General features: G+C 41.9%; 1 long non-coding RNA gene across 1 annotated transcript in view; it reads left to right on the forward strand.

Annotated features, from left to right (window-relative positions):
- The window catches only part of LOC111178350 (uncharacterized), a 54,240-nt gene that overhangs the window by 22,411 nt on the left and 8,373 nt on the right, over nucleotides 1-23,456 (forward strand). The window contains exons 2-4 of the long non-coding RNA XR_016394282.1: nucleotides 8,616-8,760; nucleotides 21,534-21,618; nucleotides 22,417-22,547. This is a non-coding gene — a long non-coding RNA (uncharacterized LOC111178350). The remainder of the gene's footprint in view (nucleotides 1-8,615; nucleotides 8,761-21,533; nucleotides 21,619-22,416; nucleotides 22,548-23,456) is intronic.

The following is a 23,456-nucleotide window of genomic DNA, read 5'->3' on the forward strand; positions in this document are numbered from 1 at the left end:
TTATCTTGCTCTTCCACGTTCAGAAACCTTCAGTAACTTCTCACTGCCCATAAAATAATGTCTAAAGTTCCTTCTAAAACAAATCTTCACTCAAGGCCCTCCACAAACTGTCGCGACCTACATTTCCAGCTTTAATACCAATGCTAGTGTTTCTCTATTCGAATTATACCACCAGCTATTCTGGGCTGCTTGCTTTTCCCAAATATGTGTTTTGCTTTTCTGAGACCACCATGCCTCTGCAATTGAACTGGACAACAGAAGTACTTGTGTGTTTTGATAAACCCCCTGGGAAGTATCAGAATGCTTGCCACACCCATAAGCACTTCCCAGGAATTTCTAATTGACAAGACACCAAATTATGTATCAACTTATTCTGCCATTCCAAAGAAAACCATTTAGTCCAGGAGCAGGCACCTACCCTAGGGCAATAAACTTATGCTCATATGATGACTTGTCAAAGGAAGCTCTGCCTAACTGCCTGTACTTGATGGTGAGCAGCCAAACCAGTCAGGCCCTTTGGAGGGGTTGAATATGAAATACAAAAAGATAGTCAGGAGTTAGCAATGGGGAGAAAACTAAAAGATCCACAGAGGGAAGAAAGCTGACATCACATAGCAGAAACCATGAAGCAATAGAAGCTGTGAGATAGAGAAAAGAACAGAAAATACTTAGTAGGAAGGGCAACAGAAGCAGAGTCACAATAACAGCAGATAATTAGAGTACAAAGCAACAGATACTTACTGCCAAGAGCCCGCAAGATAACCCAGCTGCTATGGCTATATTGTGTGCTGAATCACCTTCCAGTCCCCACTGGTCATTACTTAAACTTAGATCGAGGCAACCTGAGTCTATCTCTGTTCTGGAAATTAAATTTTTGCCTCTCAGTGTCTGTATCAGTCAAGATTGTGGCTGGAAACTGAAGGCACACTCAGCTGGGATTTTGAACGTAATTTGATGAAGACACTATTTACAAGGATGTAGGCAGGGTTTCTGGAACTTAAAAGTATTGAGGCACCCAAGGACTAGCAAGAATGGAAGCCCAGGGCTGAAGAGACAAAGCACGGAAATGGTGTTATGGGAGTCCCGAAGGAGCTCGAGCTGTGAAAGGGCATAGCTACTGCCAGAACCCGGCGCTAAAGCAGAAAAATAAGAAGAAATACCCCCAAACTCTTTTTTCTCCTGCCGTCTGATACTTGCTGATGCCTCCCATTGGCCAAACCCAACAGTAAGCCAGAGGGCAGTGGGCCCAGGTGAGTCATCTGTGGATAACAGCCTCACAGGGCACAGAGCAGGGCAGAGGAGGATAGGAGGCTGTCGTGGACTACCTAGTGGCACCTCAAAAAAAAAAATGTCCAGAGGCTACTGCCTGGAACCTGAGAAAATTATACGGCAAAAGATGTGATTAAGTTCAGCATCTTGAGTGGAGGAGCGTATCCTAGTTTATGTGGGTGGTCCCTAAATACAATCACATATATCCTAATAAAAGAGAAGCAGGGGAGTTCTGAGAGAGAAGAGGAGAAAGCAGTGTGTCCATAGAATCAGGATTGGAATGAAGTGGCCACAAGCCAGGGAAGCCTGGAGCCATCAGAAGCTGGAAGAGACAAGGAACAAATTTCACCCCTAGCACCTTCGGAGGGATCCTGGCCCTGCCAAAACCTTGATTTCAGACTTCTGGCCTCCAGAACTTTGAGAAAATAAAATTTTGTTGTTTTAAGCCACCCAGTTTCATAATTTGTTACAGCAGTCACAGGAAACAAATACAGGAGCCAAATGGAGAATAACCAGCACAAAATCTATTCATCTCAAGTGCCATGTTGACCACAATGATATCCCTGATCACCTTGGCTGAAAATTCTTTTGCCTACCTTCTGTATTCCCTATGGTACTTCTTTTTGGACCACTCATATAATTCAAATAAAATGGTCCCGAGTTATAGTTACTTTTGCATACAAATATCTTTTCCTCCTAACCAGATTATAACATTCTCCTTTAGAACACGAAACTTGTCTTGCACATCTTTGTATCCCATGAAAATCCTAGCACAGTACTTTGAACAGAGTGCACATTCTGTAATTGGTAAACGAGCAAGAAAGCCTCCATTTGTCCATCTGTAAATGGAAAATAACAATGTCCACTGACTTGCCTTTCAGAGATAATAATGGCAGTGTTCCCTGGAAACAATTTCTGTACCTGTAACAGAATGATATATCTGAAACACCCATTCCTGCTGGAGCAATTCCTTTAAAAAAAAAAAAAGGTTTGGTTTTAGTGTGTCCTCTGTTCCATGTGGAGCTAAAAAGGCTTGGAGTTTCACCCCAAGGAGGAAAAGGCAGGGGATAATTAAGAAAATATAAAAGCTCAGTATTGGTGTTTTCTCAGGAACTTTGATTCCTCTAGTAAATATTTATCGAAGGACTATTATGTTTGGGGCTTCCCTGGTGGCGCAGTGGTTAAGGGACACGGGTTCGAGGCCCAGTCCGGGAAGATCCCACGTGCCGCGGAGCAACAAAGCCTGTGCGCCACAATTACTGAGCCTGCGCTCTAGAGCCCGCGTGCCACAACTACTGAAGCCTCCGCACCTAGAGCCCGTGCTCCGCAACAAGAGAAAGCCCGTGTGCAACAGCGAAGACACAACGCGGCCAAAAAAAAAAGGGAAAATTATGTTAAAGCACAGTCCATAAATGCTGGGGAGACACACACACACACAAGCACATAGAATAAGACGTAATTCCAAGTTAGTAGTTGTCACACAACATGATTAATGCTTTTTATAAAAACTTGATGCTATGGGACCAGAAGGAAGGGAATGATTAACTCTATTATAGAAGGTTTCACCAAAAAACATCACATTCAAGCTGGTCTTTTAGGACTTTATCAGGCAGAGCAAAGTCAAGAGCATTTGGGGACCAGGAGAAGTAACTTTGCTTGAGCTGTTGCCAAGCAAACCACACCCTCAGTTCAGCCCTATTGTATCCACAAAGACCTATTTTTATTCATTATCTTCATAGCTACTTTTTAAGAGAGGAAGAGAATGCCGAGTACTTCCCTATTTTGCACCTAGATATTTTTTGTAATAATTTAATTTTATTTATTTAATTTTTGGCTTCGTCGGGTCTTCGTTGTTGTGCGCCAGCTTTTCTCTCTAGTTGCCATGAGCGGGGGCTACTGTTGGTTGTGGTGCGCGGTGCGCGGGCTTCTCATTGCAGTGGCTTCTCTTGTTGCGGAGCACGGGCTCTAGGTGCATGGGCTTCAGTAGTTGCAGCACATGGGCTCAGTAGTTGTGGCTCATAGGCTCTAGAGTACAGGCTCAGTAGTTGTGGTGCATGGGCTTAGTTGTTCCACGGCATGTGGGATCTTCCCAGACCAGGCGGGTTCTTAACCACTGCACCACCAGGGAAGTCCCACAGCTAGATATTTTATATGTCACTGACAGGAGATTATCAGGAGGGAAAGCAGAGGTTGACTTCTGACAGGCCCAATAATGATGAGTCCAAGTAGCCATCCAATAATGAGTTAATGAAAACGCTTACCTTTCCTGAGCTTCTCCCTCATTTCTGAAAATTGAGGCAGGCCATGCTGTGAGAGTGTGTGATACCAGGGCATGAATAGCTCTGAGGAAAGCAGGTGAGGAATGAGAGCACTCCCTGCCCCAAACCAGGAGGCACTTCTTTGTGGCAAAGCCCCCTTGAATGGGGATTATGGCTGAAGCCCTTTGTCCTCCCCTAGGCTGACCTTCAGATGGCTCCTTGAGGAACAGCTCTGTCTGGGGCATGGCCCAACTTCTCTCCCAGCCCAGCCCTGCTGGGCCTCTGAGACCTCGTCCTCACCCTGCAGCTTCCACTGGAAAATTAGGAAGCTGGGCAACCAGAAGTACACATCGCTTGTCCTTGTTTCCTCAAGAAGCCCTTCACCTTCCAGACCTTGCCAGGAAGCTGGCGGCATTTTCATGAAGCAGTAATAACAAGGACAGAGCGTTCTAGCCTGCTGGAGCCTGCTGGCTGGTCACTCTTTCCACTGCCTTTTGTTTTCATGCAGCATTCCCTCACTTGCTTCTCAGATTCCTCAGGGCTTTGAAAAAGCCACAAGTGCTCCATACAGTGACACCACCCAGCGGGCTGGCAGACGTCGCTGACACACACCCTGCCCTAAGCAATGGAACGTAGGCAAGTCCCGACTACTGGCACCCAGCCATGCACCTAGGAAGAGGCAAGACAGCTCCCAGAAAGCCAGCATTGTCCCCCATCAGCCCAGCTGGCAAAGGTGGGACTTTAGGTTAAGTACCAGCCAGTGGACTGGTCAACCACGTACCCCTGTTTGATTCAAAACGCATCTGCAAGGTATGTTAGGCGGTTGGTACTTCTCTACCTATCTTCAAGGATCTAAATGCAGCCAACATAGATGTTACCAACAAAGTGCTAGGGCACTTTCACCATACCAACTCACATACCAATGTATTAGATTGTGTATACATACATACGAGCTGATGATCTCAATGATATGAATTCATTCATAATCCCCATTCATTTGTGTTTCAGTATCACCTGTGGCCTGTTTCAAACCACACTCCAGAGCTACCCTAACAGGGTCTATGAAAATAGGACCCAGATATGTATATTTTTTTAAAAACTTGACAGTGTTGGTTAGAATATAGGATGAGAGAAATTCTCACATATCATTGATGGGAGTAAAAAATAGTTCAGCTACTGCAGAGAGTAGAGAGCAATCTAGTAAAGTTGAGAATGTGCACACTCTATTCCCTAACAATTTCTGTTCTAGATATATTCCCTAGCAGAACTCTCAAACATGCGCCCAAGGAAGCATACACCAGAATATTAATTACATCATGATTTGAAATAGCAAAGGACTAGACATATCAAATATCCATCCATAGAATAGATTCTAGAATATTTATGCTATTGGTCTATTGCAGAACTATATAGTATACTATTACTATATTATAGAATGGACTAGCTCTACAAGTGTCACTTGGATAAATCTTAAAAACATGATGTTGAAAAAAAAAGTTTCAGAAAAATACGTACACTATTTATATACATGTTCAAACATCTAAAACATATTGTCTAGTAAAAATATAAAAGCATATGTGGGAAGGATTTCCACCATCTTCAAGAGATTGGTTATCTCTGAGGAAAGATGGGATGGAAGGGCCTTTTTTTGTAACTAAAATGTTTTACCAACAGTCCCCTACATATGAACGAGTTCCGTTTCAAGAGCGTGTTTGTAAGTCCAATTTGTTCGTAAACCCAACAAAGTTAGCCTAGGTACTCAACTAACACAATCGGCTATATAGTACTGTACTGTCATAGGTTTATAATACTTTTCACACAAATAATACATTAAAAAACCACAAAAAATATAGAAAACATTTTTAACCTTATAGTACAGTACCTTGAAAAGTACAGTAGTATAGTACAACAGCTGGCACACGGGCTGGCATCGAGTGAACAGGCAAGGAGACTTACTGACTGGAGGAGGGAGAGGAGGGGGGAGATGGCAGAGCTGAAGGATCGTCAGCAATAGGAGACGGAGGGCAAGCTGCAATTTCACTCACTCCTGACGTTGATGGCACAGGTTCTGGTTCCTTGCTGGATTCAATTCTTTCTACTCTCTTGAAAAAACAATCCAGTGATGTCTGGGTCGTAGCTCTTTTTTTCTCATCATAGATGACATGGTAGCACTGGATTGCATTCTGAACGGCTGCTTCAACCTTCTTGTCCCGTTCTACGTTCCAGCCCTGTGCCTCAAAAATTAACATTGCCTCCTCAAATAAAGACCCTTGCCATTTCCTGTGCCATGAATCTCTTCAGTTCTTCAGTTACTTCTTCTTCCTCTTGTCTCTCTTCATCCTTTCTCTGGGCCTCCAATTTCTGACGCTTCTTAGCAGTACGAGCTACATCACTGCTGCTTTTACGCTTGCTCCCGGACATCCTGAGCTTGAAATAAAGATATTGTACTACTGTACACTATACAATACTGTACAGTAAAGTACACAAAAGCACAACCACTTGTAGAGGATGCACACACATGACAATGTACGCCAGACATGTGAACTAACTTACGTGATCGGACATGTGAATGCGTGATCGCGTCTTTGAAAGTTCGCAACTTGAAGGTTCGTATGTAGGGGACTTACTGTATTTATAGTTTAATTTAAGCAAATATGGCAAGTTGTTATAATTTATTAAATCTGGATAGTGCATATATGTTCCACTGGTAACTCAGAGGGTCATCCATAGCAGAAGGATCTCTTGAGATTTTTGGGGTTACTGAAATTAAAAGTTTGTTTATGGGAATGGCTCATATCAGTGAGCCTTCAGATCCTTTCTACTCTGTTTTTTCCAGACCTCTCCAACTTTTAATTGTCTCTCTACCCCCTGAACTTTGCTAGAGCTCTAATTATCTGTAGTGTTCACTTGGCAATTCTGTACTTTCCTGTACATTGCTGAAACAGGCTATTATTCACTCAGTAGGTTTATGTCTTATTTCTTGAATTAGGCTATAAGCTTCTTCAGAACAGGGACCATATCTTGTTAATTTTTGTATTTTCTATAATATCTAACACACAGAGTAAGCAGTAAAGCATCGTGATTAAGAAAATAAGATAAAACGAGTTCAGAAATGTGGCAGGATATAAAAGCAATATACAAAAATCAGTTGTATTTCTATACACTAGCAATGAAAATTCAGAAAATGAAATTCAAGGCAATCCTATCCAGATCCTATCGCTCTTTCTATCTTCCTTTTTTGCATAAATTGACAAGCTGATGCTACATTTTATATGGAAATGTAACCCAGAATAACCAAAACACTTTTGAAGAGGAAGAACAAATTTGGAAGATGCTCATTTCCTGATTTCATAATCTACAATGAAACTACAATAATCAAGGTCTAAGGCATAAGGATACATGTGTAGACCATTGGAATAGAATTGAGTGTCCAGAAGTAAACCCTCAGGTATATGGTCAGTTGATTTTTTGACAAGGGACCCAAGACAATTCAATAGGGAAAGAGTAGTTTTTTCAATAAATGGTGCTGAGACAACTGGCTATCCACATGCAAAAGAATGAAGTTGGGCTACAACTTACACCATACAAATAAATTAACTCAAAGTGGATCATAGACCTAAATTAAGAGCTAAACTACAAAACTCCTAGGAGAAAACATAGTAAATGTTTATGACCTTGGATATGGCAATGGTTTCTTAGATATGTTGCCAAAAGCAGATGTGACAAAAGAAAAACATAGATAAATTGGACTTTAAAATTAAAAACTTTTGGGGCTTCCCTGGTGGCGCACTGGTTGAGAGTCCGCCTGCCGATGCAGGGGACACGGGTTCGTGCCCTGGTCCGGGAAGATCCCACATGTCGCGGAGCGGCTGGGCCCGTGGGCCGTGGCCGCTGAGCCTGCGCGTCCAGAGCCTGTGCTCTGCAACGGGAGAGGCCACAGCGGTGAGAGGCCCGCGTACCGCAAAAAAAAAAAAAAATTAAAAACGTTTGTGCTTCACAGGACACCATCAAGAAAGTAAGAAGACTACCCACAGAATGGGAGAAAATCTTTGCAAATTGTATACTGACAAGGAACTTATATCCAGAATATATAAAAAGATATTACGACTCAATAATAAAAAGACAACGCAGTTAAATCATGGGCAAGGAATTTGAATAAACATTCCTCAAAAAAATTTGTACAAATTGCCAATATGCACAAGAAGAGATACTCAACATCACTAGTCATTAGGGAAATGCAAGTCAAAGCCACGATGAGATACCTCTTCATACCCACAAGGATGGCTATAATAAAAACAGACAATAACAGGTGTTGGTAAGGATATAGAGAAATTGGAACCCTCATATATTGTTGGTGGGCATGTAAAATGACGCATGTAAAACTTTGGAAAATAGTTTGGTAGTTTCTCAAAATTCTAAACATGGAATTACCATAATACTCATCATTTCCACTCCTAGGCATCTACTCAAGAGAAATGAAAACATACCTCCACACACAAAAGCTTATACATGAACATTCATAGCAGTATTATTTACAGTGGTTAAAAGTGGAGACAACCCATGTCCATGAGTTGATGAATGGATAAACAAAATGTGGTATATCCATACAATGGAATATTTTCAGCCATGAAAAAGAATGAAGTACTGATGTATGCTACAACATGGATGAACCTTGAAAACATCATGCTAAGTGAAAGAAGCTGTTCATGAAAGACTATATATTGTAGATAAGGTCTTTAAAGAGGTTAAGTTAAAATGAGGTCTTTAAGGTGGGCCCTAATTCAATATACCCAGCGAGACACCAGGATCAGCCATGCCCAGAGAAAAGAACATCTGAGGACACAGCAAGAAGGCAGCCACATGCATGCTAAGGAGAGAGGCCTCAGAGAAACCAGACCTGCTGACACCTTGATCTTGGACTTTTAGCCTCCAGCACTGTGAGAAAATAAATTTCTGTTGTTTAAACCACCCAGTCTGTGGTATTTTGTTATGACAGCCATAGCAAAATAATACAGTGGTTCTTTTTAGTGTGTAACAATGATGTGTTGTATAAGAAAGGCCTATGCTTTGAATTATTGTATTTTGCAGGGTGGCATCTTCTGATCAATCATGTCATCAATTGCTAGAAATATGAGAACTCTCCAGAAGATCAAGTACCGTGTAGTAGTTACCATGCACAGGCCCCATAGAGCCCTGGCCTTGGAGAATGCCCTATTCACCAACCCAAAAGAAGGTAAACATTTAGAAGATTCCTCCAGACCCACGGGATTTTCATAAATTGGTAGAGATTGATCCAGATGTGCTTAAAACCAGGGAAAATGTCATTTTAAATGATGTTAATTACTGAGAACTTTTAATGACATGGGGAAATGATTATATTATAATATTAAGTTAAAAATTCTGCATGCAAATTTAACAAGTATAGATAAAATCACCTTATCTGTATAACAATATGCATAGAAGAAAGACTGAATAGAAATATAGCTAAAGTTAATATTAGTTTTTCTTTGTGATGAGATTTGGGGTTATTTTTGGTTTTTTCTTTATACCTCTCTGTATTTCTGAATTTTCCAAAGTGAGCATGTATTAGTTTTATAATCACAAGATATGCTTATATTTTAAAGATTAAAAATTGAGGTAGGGCTTCCCTGGTGGCGCAGTGGTTGAGAGTCCGCCTGCCGATGCATGGGTCACGGGTTCGTGCCCTGGTCTGGGAAGATCCCACATGCTGCAGAGCGGCTGGGCCCGTGAGCCATGGCCGCTGAGCCTGTGCGTCCGGAGCCTATGCTCCGCAACGGGAGAGGCCACAACAGTGAGAGGCCCACGTACCACAAAAAAAAAAACAAAAAAAATTGAGGTAGAGGGTATATAACCCAATGCTAGGATTGAGAGTCATCTCCAGGAGATGTGGTTCCAGGACTCAGAGGTCAGATATGTGGGAACCCTGATGCCTACTTGTCCTCTTGGGATCTGGCCATAGTGTGTTGCCCCACCCCTAGAAATTCTGATTATGCTCCTGCAGTGCCCTCCTGTCTAGTTCAGGTCTCTGAACACTGATCCTCCCTCCCTTCAGACCTCTAACTCCTGACTCTGAACTTAGACTTTTCTTTCTGGATTTATGTGGCCACCCCTCTTTCTCTACTAATGACTCAACACAACCTCTCCCTCCCTCTCCCACACCTTTCTCCCAACCTTTTGTATTCTGAGGCTACCCACAGTACCGACAGCTGTGTCCTTCATGAGCAGGGTGGCTAAAAAGTAGCAGCACAAAGTGAGAGGAGGGGGACAAGAGAAGGGAGATGCTTCTGAGGTTTCCTTCTTTGTGGGCGTTTGGCACTTCTGGCGTCTGTCTACTTCCCTTATTCCTCTGCCTTAGCGGAGGGGCTTAATCTGCTTTGAGAATTGAGAAGTACACAGGGCAGGCTCAGCTTAGCTCCTTCTTTCTTCCACTTAGGTATCACCTGCCCACAGTGAGGGTGTCACCTTGGTCTGCTCCTCTGGGAGCAGGGTCCCCTTCCTACTCCCACTCCTCCCAGCGTGAGAAGTCCTGTCCTGGTCAAATGTTACTTGTGACTGGGTGAACAAGTCAACCTAATTCTGAAACTCATTTAGTATTTAGTATCTCTCACAATAAACAGACTTTATCAGCAATCAACGTGGTATTTCGGTCTGCATCTGCTCACTCTTTTGTTTCATTTCACATCTTGACCAGAAACCAGGATGGGGATTGAGGAAAAGAATAGGAACTTCTCAGAGACCTGAAAAGGAAATAACAGTTGTTAAGAGCCAACTGTGTGCCCAGCACCAAGACAGAAGCTTTATGTATGTTCATTCATTTAATCCCTACAACCACCTTCATAGTTTGCATTATTTTCCCATTTCACATAAAAGGAAACTGAGGCTCAGAGATGTTAAGAACTTGCCCAAAGTCTCACAGTTAGAGAGTGGCTGATGTCTCTTTGACTTCAAAGCCCAAGCACTTTCCACTGCATTAGACGTTGTCTTTGGGTGCCACCAAGGCACTCCTCAGGGACTGAGGCAGCAATCTCATCTTTGTTAATACTTCATCCCAACCATCTGCCCTATCAACTGAGCAGCATGCAAGGGAGAAAACCATGATACATCCAAAGGATAAGGAGTGAGGAGATTATAAAATGCTAGACAAAAAAACATCAAGAAACGTATTTTTCCCCAGATTTCTTGGGGACTTTTGGATAAATGACCTCCCCTGCCCCCCAGCCTGTGCTCTGGCTTCCTCAGTTGTAAAATAATTCAATATTACCCAGTCCTCCTTAAGTCAGGCCACATGTCATGCTTTCCTGAGACTGGCCTCAGCACAGTTGTCCTTTTGCCCCCACTTGCTATTAAAAAGCAAATGTATGTCATATGGCTCTGGGTGGCACAAGGAGTAAAAATAATGATAATGAATCAGCTTAACAATATATGAAAACCAGAGGTAATGAACTGATGAACAGAAAATGATATTAAAGTGCCAGCCGTAGGGGCTGACCTTTTAAAGAGACAAGCTGACGAAGATGTTTTGATGTGACCCCTGAAGGACAGTCAGCTGGCTGGCTAAACCACAGTCACTGAGAGGGCCAACAACTCCCCAGATGCCTAGGGACCAGGAACATTTCCAGGAGCTCAAACCACTGCTACCTTCTTCTCCTCCTCCCCGCAAAAAGCTCAGAAAGTGCAAGGGCACCCTACAGGCCACTAAGCACATTCCCAATTGTCCTCTAGGGAAATCTGATGCTGAAAAATGGACCTTGTCCAAAATAGTGGTTCAAGCCAGATAAGGAATTACAGAGAAGACAACCTTCCATGGTAAATACCCTGCCTCCAAATCCCCAATGTCTTCATTAGGGAACTGAAAACACAGGCACACCAGCTGGTCTCAACTGCTTTGAAGCACTGTGGCACAGTGGAAAGAGCAATGCTGTAGGGCTGGCAATAAGAGACTAGCCTTCTAGTCCCCAGCTCTGCCCAATTTTAGCTGGGTGACCTTGGCAAAGGTACTTAACTTCTCTGGACCTCACTTTCCTCATTTGTTAAATGAGGTTTGACTAAACCATGATGTCTTCTGGTTCTGAAATCCTATCTTTCATCCTTGGATTCGCATCTTACATTTAAAGAAAATTAAAGCAGCTTCTTGGGTGTTGTGTTTCTCAGAGATCTTGCCTCTCACCTTTTAAATGTTCTTCATTGGCTTTCCTATCACAAGATTAAACCTGAATTCTTCAGCGTGACATTCAAGGTTCTTTGAGATCAACCCATGCCTATCTATTTTGCCACCCTCCTCTCACTCCCACCAATCATGTATTTTATACTCTGGCTATAATGGACTATTTGTACTCCCCCATAACACTTTTCCTGCAATTTCAAATACTGAGTATGTACTCTGTGCTAGACCTTACATCAGTAAGCCTTTGCACATAATGTTCACTTTGCTTGAACTGCCTTACATTAATTAAGGTAGAGCTCACTGTTGTAACAAGCGAGTTATATAATATCAGTACATTAAAGCGCTAGAATGTTATTTCTTAGTCATATAACAGATCAGTCTGGCAAGCTGCCTTCCACCCAGGGTCCTTCTATTTTGCAGCTCTGCCATTCTCTAAGCTTTAGAGTCCTTTATTTCCAGAGCTAACAGCTGGGAAAGAGAAGGAAGAAAAGGCACACCTACTTCTTTTTTTTGGCTGCGTTGGGTCTTCGTTGCTATGTGCAGGCTTTCTCTAGTTGCGGTGAGCGGGGTCTACTCTTCATTGCGGTGCACAGGCTTCTCATTGTGGTGGCTTCTCTTGTTGTGGAGCACGGGCTCTCAGTGCGTGAGCTTCAGTAGTTGTGGCTCGCGGGCTCTAGAGCGCAGGCTCAGTAGTTGTGGCACACAGGCTTAGTTGCTTTGCAGCATGTGGGATCTTCCAGGACCAGGGCTCGAACCCGTGTCCCCTGCATTGGCAGGCGGATTCTTAACCAGTGCACCACCAGGGAAGTCAAAGGCATACCTACTTCTTAACCTGGTCTAGAAATGATGTACATCACTTCTGCTCACATCCCATTAATGAGAACGGATCACCTAGTTCCACCTAGATGTATAGGGGATTGGAAATTGGTTGGGCCAATTCGCAGAAAAAGTTGATGCTATGGAAGGAGAGCATGAGTCTCTGATGGTCAACTAGCCATCTCATGACCTTCCTTGATTTGTCTTCTTAGCAAAGTCTTATTCACCCTTAAACCTCAGTCCAAGTGCTACCTCCTTTGTGAAGTCTTCTCTGACCTATGTAGGCAGATCTAGGTCCTCCTCTTCCTATGCCTCACTGCACTTTTCCCATTTCCCCATTATGACAATTAACATAATGTACTGTGTGGTTTGCATGTCAGTCTGGACTATGAGCCTTGAGGGCAAGGATATTGTCTTTTCATTTTTGCACTTGGAAATCTTAGCATAGTACCTGGTAAATAGTAGTTTTACAATAATATTTAATGAATTGATGAATATTATCAGTGAATGAATGACCGTTACCCTAAGGAAAATAAGTGGGTTTTTACAGAGGAACAAAGACTTCAGTTTAAAAAAAAACAAACAAAAATTATTGGTGATTCAAGATTATCCATAATGCTAAAAGGAAAATAAGCTTTCCATACAAATGTTACAATTATAATTAATATTTTGCATTATTATTTACTTAGAGTCTGTCTCTTGCATAAGCTCCGTGAGAGTAGGGACCTTATACATATTGTTCTTTGCTCTGACTCCAGCATCTAGCACACTATCTGGCACACAGTAGGTACTCAGTAATTATTTCAGAAAGAATGAATGGATAAATAAATGAATGAAGACTGCACCCTTAATCCCATGAGCCATATAATAAGTGCATGTCTTACATTGCAAGAGGAAATTGTCGATGGGGTGGTGAAAACTTACACTACAACTAGAAAAGCAGAACAGAATCAGGACTTTACCATCATTACCTTGTACAATCTATGTCATCATCCTCTTTATATAAAAAGATAGGGCTTCCCTGGTGGCGCAGTGGCTGAGAGTCCGCCTGCCGATGCAGGGTACACGGGTTCATGCCCCAGTCCGGGAGGATCCCACATGCCATGGAACGGCTGGGCCCGTGAGCCATGGCCACTGAGCCTGCGTGTCCGGAGCCTGTGCTCCGCAACGGGAGAGGCCACAACAGTGAGAGGTCCACGTACCGCGCAAAAAAAAAAAATAAAGATGAACAGGTCTTCCCTGGTGGTGCAGTGGTTAAGAATCCGCCTGCCAATGCAGGGGACACGGGTTCGAGCCCTGGTCCGGGAGGATCCCACATGTCACGGAGCAACTAAGCCCGTGTGCCACAACTACTGAGCCTGTGCTCTAGAGCCTGCAAGCCGCAACTACAGAAGCCCGTACACCTAGAGCCTGTGCTCCGCAACAAGAGAAGCCGCTGCAATGGGAAGCCCGCGCACCACAACGAAGAGTAGACCCCGCTCACTGCAACTAGAGAAAGCCCGCATGCAGCAACGAAGACCCAACACAGCCAAAACTAAAAATAAAATAAAATAAAATAAATAAATTTATTTTAAAAAAAGAAAGATGAACAAACATTTTTGGAGGAAACTAAAATCTCGATGGCAATAGTTGCCTGTGAGTAAATGAGGAGAAATGGATGTCTCCAAAATGGTTGCACTATGAAATAGCCTTTGTAAATTGGTTAATGAGAGAAGCAGGAAGCAAGAGTGCAGACAATTACAGAGTCGTGACAACTGAAAAATACACTGATTGAGAAGAGACAAAAACATGTTTTTCATAGTTTTTGAAGAGGTATGGAGACACTTTTTCAAATGTTTATAACACATTTGTTCTCCTCATAGGTCCCACGTGACAAAGTTTGGATTAGACATTACAAATGGCTTCCAATGGACTACTTGCCAGACTTTGTCATGGGAACCATCTGATGAGCAGAACAAAGCGCAAGTGCATAAGCAACTTCCAATGAGAACCTCTGTATGGGCTTGGCCCAGGGATCTTGAAACCCTGGGAAGACCTAAATATAAACAAGTAAGTTTGCAGTGTGGACTGATTTGTGGTGGTACCAAGGTTGATGCTGATCTTGACAGGTGGACTTTTTCTAGGAACTGACCAAGATGTTAATGGTAGATATAGGCATTAAGTGACCTAAAAATAGGACAGTACACTTATTTTGCAGACCTTTGATGATATACAAGCATGGAACCATTGGCCTGCCCTGAGGAGCTGTCTGTCTCCCCTTGTGGCAGAAACTGCTATGAGCTCAGCACACAGCTAGACTAAACTTCCTAGCCTCTCTTGAAGTTGGGCAGAGCCATGTGCCAGAGTTCTGGCTAATAGGATGTGGATGGAAGTGATGGGTGCCAGTTCTAGGTCTGGTGCATGAAAAGCCTCCTGTGCAATACACGGCAGGCTCTTTCCCCACCCACTGGCTGAATGGAGAGGATTCTGAAAACCTAGAGGAAGCTAGAGCATGTCTTGGAAGAAGACCGTGAAATACTACATAGGCTTGACCTCTACATTCCATACATCCCCACCCCTCCCAATCTATATTGTACTATGACAAGAACGATATACTTTTATTGGGCCAAACCATTATATTGAAGTCATTTGTTATAACAATTAGCCTATCTTGACTAACACAACCCTATTTCCCAACTTTTTTCCTGGTCACAAGTAGGAAGAAAGACTAGGGTGAATTTCGGGAGTCTCAGTCCACAGCTACAGAGGATCAAGACAAAAGAAGGTATCAGAGACAAAGCTCAGCATCAGGGAATATCACATTTAGTGGGATTCTGGAGTTAATTTTAAAGCTTAGACATTCCCACAGAGCTGAAGCCATGCATGTGAGCCTCTGCTTACCTAACCAGTCCCTTCTGGATGTTTTCAAACTCTTGGGAGAACAGTGAATAACCATTTCCCGACCATAGTTAACATATGAACCCCCAATATAGTCTGTTTGATTTTATGCGCTTAGGGTCTAGTCAGATAATACCACATTTAAAACCTGTTTTACTTTTGCTTTTTGCTAAACATGGTAATTAAGAAGAAGAAGAAAAAATCAATTAGTAAGTAACTATGTTTGAAGTTTTATATATATATATATATATATTCTTTTTTTTTTTTTTTTTTTTTTGCGGTACGTGGGCCTCTCACTGTTGTGGCCTCTCCCGTTGCGGAGCACAGGCTCCGGACGCGCAGGCTCAGTGGCCATGGCTCACGGGCCTAGCCGCTCCGTGGCATGTGGGATCTTCCCGGACCGGGGCACGAACCCGTGTCCCCTGCATCGGCAGGCGGACTCTCAACCACTGTGCCACCAGGGAAGCCCGAAGGTATATTTTTTATGTGATTATGCAAGGTTTGGTTGAGCCCAATACTAATGGACAATTATGGGGGAGCCAACCAAGCACTGTGGCAAAAAATGAGGTCTTTTGGTGCTTGCCTGAAGATGTTATTGGGAAACTTTTGTTTACTTATCAGACTTTGGAAATTAAATCCTTCTTCAAGTAGCCTCGGGTCTTAAGGACAATAAGTAAAGATGTGCTGACTGAAAACATTTTAAAAAACAACTTGTTATAGCTTTTAAAATAACAAGGGATAAATTCAGCTTAAACCAGGATATTCCAAAGTCATTTGGTCTGCTCAACAGAAACACCAAGCTTAAAAGCTGGATTCTATAGTTCATCTTTGTGCAGATGCTGTACCAAGTGAAACTTAGCAGGGGCCTGGGACAAGAGTCCTAGAAAATGCTAGATAGCTTCTACCTGTAAACCGAATCCCATTATAGGAAAGAGGCAATTGATCTCCCTATCCTGGGAGTGCAGACAGAGAGGGATGAACTGGGAGAGAGTTAGGGCCCAGGGGGATGAAGACGTAAGAGATTCAGGAGAAAGTCTCATTTTTTGTAAGAGTCGCTTAGGGCTGAGATGAAAGAGTCGGTCTTGGGATAGTACTTTTCTTTTCAAGAAATATATTCTACTGCCCTATTTTCAAGGGGTGCAAACTAAGCTATGATGATCCTCATCTCTTCCTGAAACTTCATCTTTTATCCATCTTCCCAAGGCACTCCATTCCTTTGTCTTCCCACCTAAAACCCCTGGCTACAGTTAGATAGCCATGAGCAGACCTGGTACTTCTTGAAGCTCATCACCTGAGCTATGTCAAAATCACATAGGAATCCAGCAGACAAACAGGTGGGCTTAAGGAAATGTTGCTAAGGTAACAACTGAGTATCCCCCTCAAGACAGGATCTGTTGATTAACACAAAGGATGTGTGACCTCCTTGTATATCCCCTAATCAGAGCCCTCAGGACTTGGCAGGAGTTCTTAAGGGATCTGTGTGGCCATGTAGAACTATGTTATATGAGTGCTTCCCCTCCTCTTCTGTCAGTGATCTCATTTTTTCCCCCAAAGCTATATGCTTTGAAAGATTTTTAACTACTAAATAAATCACATTCATAAAGAAAATACATTAACTATTTATTATGTACCAAGAATTGTATTAATGAGTGCTTTACATAGATCATCTAAAATCCTCAAGGAGTCTGAAAAATAGAAATGAACAGCCCCATTTTACAGATGAGTAAACTGAGGTTCAGAGATATTAAATAAATAGCTCAAGTCTTATTGCTAGAAACTCAAAATTTTTTTGGCCATACTGCACGGCTTGTGGGATCTCAGTTCCCTGACCAGGGACTGAACCTGGGCCATGACAGTGAAAGCCTGGAATCCTAACCACTAGGCCACCAGGGAACTCCCTAGAGACTAAACTCTGATTGGCCTTACCTCCATACCCACATTCTTTCCAACAGACTTTCTCTACCCTATAGACAACACACACAACCAACCAGAACTTCTTACTGTGAAGATACAGTCTTTACAATGAGTTAGTGTGGCATAATCTCCCCCATCTTCCAACCCCCTGCTCCCCCCAAGAATAAAGAAGCTTTGCATTACTTAGTCAATCTGTTCAGGCTTTATTGTGAATAAATACACAATGTCTTTAGACTTCCCTGGTGGTCCAGTGGTTAAGAATCCACCTTCCAATGCAGGGGATGTGGGTTTGATCCCTGGTGGGGGAAATAAGATCCCACATGCTGTGGGGCAACTAAGCCCACAGGCCACAATTACTGAGCCCTCATGCTCTGGAGCCCGTGGGCCACAACTAAAGAGCCCACACACCGCAATGAAGACCCAGCGTAGCCAAAAATAAATAAATTTTAAAAAAAAAGTATATATATATATATATATATATATATGTCTTCTAGGCTTTTTTGAAGTATTGGACATGGTTCAAGTAATTTCATTAGTATCCTTATAGAGCTCTGAGATCCCAGAAAACCAGAATGGAAACTGGAGCTGGCATTCAAAACAAATGGAAATTGGACAGAGGGAGTTCAGAACACAGATCCAGGCACAGACCTCCTCTTCTGGGATTCTCCCACCGCTTTGATTCTATTGAGTATTCAGTGACATACCACTGGCTGGTGTGAAGCAGGGAATCCTTCGGGAACACAAAATTTGGTGGGAACGGGGGAGTCATTAAAGTATGCCAATCTAGAATGAGTGGCAAAAGAAGGGAAGAAAAACGAAGAATGAGTGAAGAGGGAGAGGGACATGGAGAGAGGCAGAAGGAGGAGGAGGAAGGAAGAGAAAAGAAGGGAGGATAGTATAAAGAGGAGGGAAAAAAAAAGAAGAGAAAAGGAAAAGAATGGATGACCGTTTACATTGTCTTTTCTTTTAGCTAGTGGTGAGGTATTCATCACCAAATATAGTAACCCCCAATGGAGGTAACAGGCAAGGGTTGCTAGGTCCACCAGCAGTGCTATTGTGGAAGAACTATTTCCTCAAAGGGACCTTTACCACATCCCCTACCCAACTGGTAACTTGGAAGCCAGAATCTTCGAAAATTACAGTATAAATGGAGAAAAAGGATATTACTAATTCCAGTAGTAAAATGAAAACTGTTAGTCCAGTATCCTAAGGTTAAGTTCTGTCCTGCTATGCAGAAAATTCACAACAACTCCCTTGTCTTTGTGATAGCTTAAAAACAAAATAACAAAAACAAGCAATAATAACAGAAAAAACCCTCTGGGTATCCAGAAATACAGGGCAACCTTGAGCAAAGTTTAACTGACTTGGGTACTTAATTGCTGTAAAATGAGAGTGTTTATTTGGAGATTTAAAAAATAACTCATTTTCCTTAGAAACCCAAATTCTTATTTTTAATAATGAAATTCTTTAACCTAGTTGCTTATATTTTCAATGGATTATTTAGTTTATGGTAGCTAAAAGATAAGAGTTAAACATCAACCAAAGAGAATAGATGCATACTTTTTCCTCACTCTAGAATTTAAACAGTACTCAAGAAACATCTAAAGATCCGTCTATTCTGCATCCAAAGAAAATGCTCTTCCTTAATTTTTTACTCTAGAGTTTAAAGTGGGGTTTTTTTTGGCGGGGGGCGGGGGAGAATAGAAGGTGAAGGGAGAGTTATTTTAAAATGCCATAAAAGAGTCTTCCGTATTTGAACTCCCAAAATGTTCTGACTGTCTTTAAGAAGTGTTAGCAAAAAGATCTGTTTATTCATAGTTAAATTCTGGCTAATGACTAGTTTCAGAGTACCTTCTTCTGGGCGCAGTCTCTGCTAGACTTCATATTCCAGAATGTTCTGCCCTGATTGACCTCCCTCAGAGATAAACATGAACTCCTGCATCTACTCCCTAAAGAGGACAAAGCCTCAGTCTTAATCCTCTTATCCTTTACACAGGATAAATGCTGTCTCCTAGGTACCAGGCAACAACTCAGAGCCCCTTTATCTGAACATTCAAAGTAGGGATAATCATTTTAAAACAGTGCAAGTAGTCAAGTTCCCATTTTAAAAAACCCATTTTTAAATAGGCTGTCATCACCTTCACCCAGTGAGCAGTATTAACTTCATTAGTAGTCAGACAACCAGACATTACGTAGGGCCTAATACGAGGCAGTAGGAAGTATACAGCATTACCCTATGAAGAATTCTTACCAAAATGTTTAACCTGATTCCTATCAAGCCTTGATCTAACTTTGAGCTTACAAGAAATACAGAGGACAGAAGAACAAGTTTAACAACACCATGAGAAAACAGACAAATCCCACAGGTGGGACATTCTGCAGAACAATTAGCCCAGAATCGTCAAAAAGTCAATGTCAATGGGGGGTGGGGGGGTTGGGAGGTGGTGGGATGAACTGGGAGATTGGGATTGACATATATACACTAATATGTACAAAATAGATAACTAATAAGAACCTGCTGTATAAAAAATAAATAAAATTCAAAAATAAAAAAAAAAGATTACTTAGAGATAACGGAGATAAATCCAAAATACAGTCAGCTAAAAGAGTTGAAAATGGATGCCTCTGCAAAAGTGGAAATGGGGGAAAAGGTAGTGGACTGCCTTCTGTTTTCATAGAAAACCTTATAATACTTGTTATTTCTTTAAACCATGCATATGTATAACTTTTGTTTTTAAAAGAATATAAGTTTCCTGATGGCAGGGACCATGAGAGTCTTGTTCTATTAAAATCCCCCGTGCTCCACCTGAAGTAGGTGTTCAAAAAGTATTTGTTATTCAAGTAACTGAAGTCACTGTTCTTGAAGCTCTAAATGGCTCCTTGTAAGGCACAGCATTAAGATCACACTGCTCGTGATGCCTCCAGGGACTGCAGGCAGGGTCTGGTCCCTGAAACACTCCTCTCCCTGACTCTTCCTCTAGTGCCTCTTTCAGGTGCTCACATGCACATTGTTCCTTCCTGCCTCAGGAAATTTGCACATGCTGTTCCTTCTATCTAAAAAAGCTCTTCACCGCCGTCACCTAGTTCTCTCCATAAATCGGTTAGACTTCAGCTCAAATGTCACTTCCTCCAGGGGATCCTCCCTGTCTCCTGTCTCCCTCTCTTCACCAGCCTGATGGGGCCATGGTAGGCCTATCCCAGGATCCCCAAGGACCTTGTAGGTTATGTTAAGGCATTTACTCTTCTATCTAGAAGAGAATAGGGAGCCACCAAAGTGTTGCCAGCCAGGAAAGATAAGATCAAATATGCTGGTAGGTCTGGGGCTCAGAGAATTATGAACAGCAGCAAGCAGCTTACCTGGGACACAGATGACCCTTGCTTAACAAACAGTGGCCTCATCCTACCTCCCCAGGGTACCTCCAGTAATTCCCTATGGTAGTATTTTCCAGAATGGGGCACGACTATCACCGGGGGCTCTAGGGATAATTTTAGTGGCATATAACCAAATATTTTTCAAAGATTAACATATTTATTTCAATGGGGATTCAAAAATAAAGCTTGCATTCTAACCGCCCCCCCCCAAAAAAAGAAGTCAATGTCATGAAAATAAAATGCATGTGGGTATGGTGTGAGGAGACAGGTCTAGATTAGGAGCCTTAAGAAACATAACAACCAAATAAAATATGTTTGAATTAACCATCTTTAAAAGTCATTTGGGAGGAGGGGGAAATGGAGAGTTATTCTTAAAGGGTATAGAGTTTGTTTGGCATAACGAAAAGGTTCTGGAAAGAGTGGTGGTGATTACACAATATTGTGAATAGACAATGCCACTGAACTGGACACTTAAAATGGAAAATTTTACAATATGCATATTTTACCACGTTTTTTAAAAAGAGATTATGGGAACAAGTAGGGAATATTTGAATGTGGGTGGATATTACATGCTATTGAGAAATTATAGGAATCATGTGAAGTGTGAGAATGGAATTGTATTTACCTGATAAAGATGTGTTTATTATTTAGAGATAAATGTTGAAATATTTAGGGGGGAAACATATATGTTTCTATAACTTGCTTTAAATTACTTCAGCAAAAAAAAAAGAAGAAAAAGGAAAAATGGAGAATATATGGAAAAATTTTAGCAATTGTTTGATCTAGATGGTAGATATTGGATGTTCATTATACTGATTATTCTGATTCTTTCTATGTATTAGAATTTTGCAAAGGAGAAGGGAATCATGAACAAATCACCTTTCTATAAGACACCACAAACGATGACTGGAGATCTGAATTGGAAATGTAAGTTACTCTAAGGTGATGCTCTCTGGAAGGCCAGACTTTCCAGGGTAAGAAGGTGGGTGGCACAGGAAGAGTGTTGGTGGTCAGAGTCACATAACCCTAATAGAGGTGTTACATATGAAAAGCAGCTGAAGAGAAAGTTCAAAAGGATGAAGAAAAAGTTTCAACCCAAAACGGGAGGGCAGGAAGTCTGCACAGAGAATCATTGCTCTCAGCTGTAACTGGCTTTCCTGTTACCCCTGTGTCCTTCCTTGGGGTTTGGGCTGCTTAATTGCACTGAAAGGTCAAACTGTTGCAGTTATGGGAGCTAAACAGAGAGGAAAAGGATTGTTTTCACCAAAGACACTGCAGGTCATTTTCCTTCTACAAAACTATGCACCATAAAGCAAGTCACTAGGTTGTATCTCTTCTATACAGTTTTGAAGTTCATCTCCATCCTCATTTTTCTTCGTGAACAGAACTTTAGTGTACCCTGACTAGAAATGCATTCAGAAGAGAAGGGAAGAAGACTTTGAAAAAAGAACCACCCAAGGCACTAATACAGTAAATGCATGGCTTCCCCTGCCTAAAATACCTGATAACATCTGCAAAGCACTTCGTTTATACCAACAATTGTAACCTTGCCATAAAACACAAATTGCTTTAATAACTCTGCAATTTCCTTATGGGTTAAAATCTTACTCAGCTTCTTCTAATGGGTCTTTAATTTTCATGGAACTGTGAAACATTCTTACTCGCCAAGGCATTCTGCTCAGGTTTGGTTTGACCCTGTCTTCTCCACTACCTACATCTCTATAGGTATCTCTGTCAGGAATCTTCCTCTGACTACAAGCTTCAAGGACAGGAACATCAACCTTCTCTCTATCCTCTCCTTCCTATTCTGCAAGAGGAGACAGTACTCTAATTGCAGGCAGAGATCCACATTTACGGTGAGTAGGGTCACTGGGCCTTTCGCATCCCCCTTCTTCTCCCCCATCCCTTTCCTTCCCTCTCTTTCCTCCTTCGTGGTGCCCTCAGTGTTAGGAGGGCAATTCTCCCTCACACCATGAAGTTCAGCTATTTGGTTATCCTACATTCTCTCAAATGCTCTCGACTGCTCTCTTATTACACACCCAGTGGAGGGTGATAAAATTGCAAGATGCAGGTTTGGGCTTAGGGCAAGGAAAAATGCCCCCTAAATCTTCTATCTTGGCTATGATCTCTAGGCCAGTTTAACAGAGAGCTCTGCATTAGCATTTTAGGTGCAACCCGATTAACAAAATGTTACATTATTATTGACTCAACTGTCAGGGCTAACAGTGGTACCTGGGCTAAGCCTGGGTTTAGGCATTCTTTTATCCCTTGTCCTAATAATGCCTTTATCTATCTATCTATTGATCCATCCATTTATCCATCTATCTATCATCCATCTTTCTATATATATCTAACAGCTTTATTGAGATATACATCACATACTATACAATTCACCCATTTAAAGTATACAGCTCAAAATTTTTTAGTATTTTTAGAGTTGTGCAAACATAACCACAATCAATTTTAGAATATTTTGTCACTCCCAAAAAGAAATCTTGTACCCCTTAGCAGTCACTCCCCATTTCCTCCTAACCTCCCCTATCACACCTCAGCAATTAGGCAATTGCTACTCTATTTTCTATCTCTATAGATTTGCTTTTCTGGACATTTCATATAAATGGAATCAGGCCTTTTTCACATAGCATAATGTTTTCAAGGTTTATATCCATGTTGCAGTACTTCATTCCTTTTCATCGCCAAATAACATCTATTGTATGGATATACCATATTTTATTTAACCAGTCATTAGCTGATAGACATTTGGG

The sequence above is a fragment of the Delphinapterus leucas genome, chromosome 9 (genome assembly GCF_059928025.1).
Source record: "Delphinapterus leucas isolate spDelLeu-1000000601 "Yukka" chromosome 9, BTC_Dleu_Yukka2, whole genome shotgun sequence".
Lineage (NCBI taxonomy): Eukaryota > Metazoa > Chordata > Mammalia > Artiodactyla > Monodontidae > Delphinapterus > Delphinapterus leucas.